This window comes from Pteronotus mesoamericanus, unplaced genomic scaffold, assembly GCF_021234165.1.
Source record: "Pteronotus mesoamericanus isolate MK-2021 breed Mesoamerican mustached bat unplaced genomic scaffold, CSHL_Meso_final contig_56, whole genome shotgun sequence".
Classification (NCBI taxonomy): Eukaryota; Metazoa; Chordata; class Mammalia; order Chiroptera; family Mormoopidae; genus Pteronotus; species Pteronotus mesoamericanus.
The window spans coordinates 29,871,184-29,873,240 of record NW_026555201.1 but is presented as its reverse complement, the minus strand read 5'-3'; the positions used below and the strand labels follow the sequence as shown (position 1 = coordinate 29,873,240).

The 2,057-nt window shown below is 33.8% G+C and overlaps 1 non-coding gene across 1 annotated transcript; it reads left to right on the top strand.

Annotated features, from left to right (window-relative positions):
• The first annotated feature begins 1,367 nt into the window (after positions 1-1,367).
• Positions 1,368-1,499, top strand: LOC129076096 (small nucleolar RNA SNORA31). The gene has a single exon (XR_008529708.1). It is a non-coding gene; the product is annotated as a small nucleolar RNA SNORA31 (small nucleolar RNA).
• Positions 1,500-2,057: the final 558 nt, after the last annotated feature.

Genomic DNA, 2,057 nt, shown 5'->3' with positions numbered 1-2,057 from the left:
ATATTTATGAAAGAAGTGATAATACTAACATGACAAAATACATCTTTAGGACAACTGAGGAGGAAGAAACGCTTCCTAAAACATTCTGTGAGACCAGCATTACTGTAATTCTGAAATTGTTACAAAAATAAAAAAAGAATCAAGAATAGGTTTTTAAAAAATTATTTGTAAAAGAGTAATAAGCTAGAAGAATTTAAATTTTTTGCCTTTAAGACATTATAAATCTACCAAGACAGTGTGGGGTATGCATAAAATTAGACACATAGATCAATATAATAGAATAGAGTTTAGAAATGGACCCACACATATATCTTCAGCTGATTTTTGTCCAAAGTCCAAAAGCAATTTAATGGAGAAAGAATAATTTTTCAATAAATGGTGCTAGAACAATAGATTTCCATATGCAAAAAAAGGTTGTCTATCCATAACTTGCAACATACACAAAATGGATTATAGACCTAAGTGTAAAATATAAAACTATGAAAGTTTCCTTAGGCAAAGATTTATTGGATATCATGAGAAAATTATGATTAATTAAATATATATGGGAGAACCCCCCAAAATGGTATTTATTTATAAACAAATGTGTATTTATTCTTACATGTTTAAACTTCAGTCACCTTCAAGGGACTCTCCTTTTGATACAATGCACCTATCGAGATTTTTTCCCACTGCTCAAAACAGTTTTTGAAATTGCTGACTTTGATGTCTTTTAGTAGTTCTGCCATTTTTGTTTCACCTCTTCCACATCAGCAAAATGTTTCCCTTTGAGGACTTCTCTCATCTGGAGAAGCAAAAAAAGAAAAAGTCATTGGGGTAAGATTGAGTGAATAGGGAGGGTGAGGCATGGGGGTCATGCTGTTCTGTGTCAAAAACTTCTGAACACTCAGCATGGTGTGGGCAGGTACGCTCATAAATTACCCATCATGAAATGGGCAAACATGTTGAAGGAGTCTTCAAAAAGAACTCACTGAAGCCAAGGCAGCCTCTCACAAAACACCAGCTGGCATGTTGATACCAGTGGGTTCCTAGAACACTCACATAGCAGGAGAAGCCTGTACTAAAAGGGGCCGGCCCTCAAGAAGATAATTCTAGTTTGTTGTTTGTTTGGTTTTTTTTGGACGGAGGCCCTCCCTCACATATATATATTGCTTTATCTAAATTAAAAAATAAGCAAACAAATTTAGATCTATAAAAGTCATAGAGGAGACTTTTTTCTGTGGAAAGGATACCAGAGTCACTCAAGTCCAGGATCTTGTCTTCTCTTGGGAGAATGAGAAGGACAAGCCATAGATGAAGAAGAAATACTTGCAAATCACATACCTGATAAAGAACTTGTATCCATGTTATATAAAGAACACTTCCAAAATCCAATTATCAAAAAACAAAATAAAAAACACAATAAGTTCTTTTGGTTTGCACTAGGATGCGAAAGAAAATAATCCCCGCGCTTGCTTTCTGTCTGTGTGGCAGCCCAGATTGAATAGGGGACGACATCTGCAAAAAAAAAAAAAAAAAAAACCCACAATAAACAGTAAATAATCAAAAGCTTTGAACAGAGTTTTCTACAAAGAAGATATACAGAGGACAAATAAGCAGAAGAGGAAAATAATAATGATGATGATGATGATAAAAATAATAGTAAATTTAGACTGTAAAACCTATATGGAAATTCTTACTGAGTTAGGATCCTCTAATATAAGAATAAATTTCTTCTTCTCACTGAGTTGAAGCCAGAACTAATCAAACTATGGGCCCATGTTAAATTAAATATAACAGCTCTTCTGCTACCCTCTTTAGTTGTCTTTATTCATGAATTTTATGTTTATGATGGCAAAAAACAAAGTCAGAAATTACTTGGTTTAGCTAAGCATAGAGATTGATTTAGTATTTGTTCTGGAAAGAAAAAAATTTTCTCTGCTGCTTTTGCAGTTTGCTTATAATGTTTCTTAGTTATAAAACTGCAAAACCTTTCTCATGGTAGAGGGGCAGGGGATGGGATAAAGTGGAGTGCTTCGCGAATAACAAGTTATAAGGGGATTCAAGAAATTATGTTG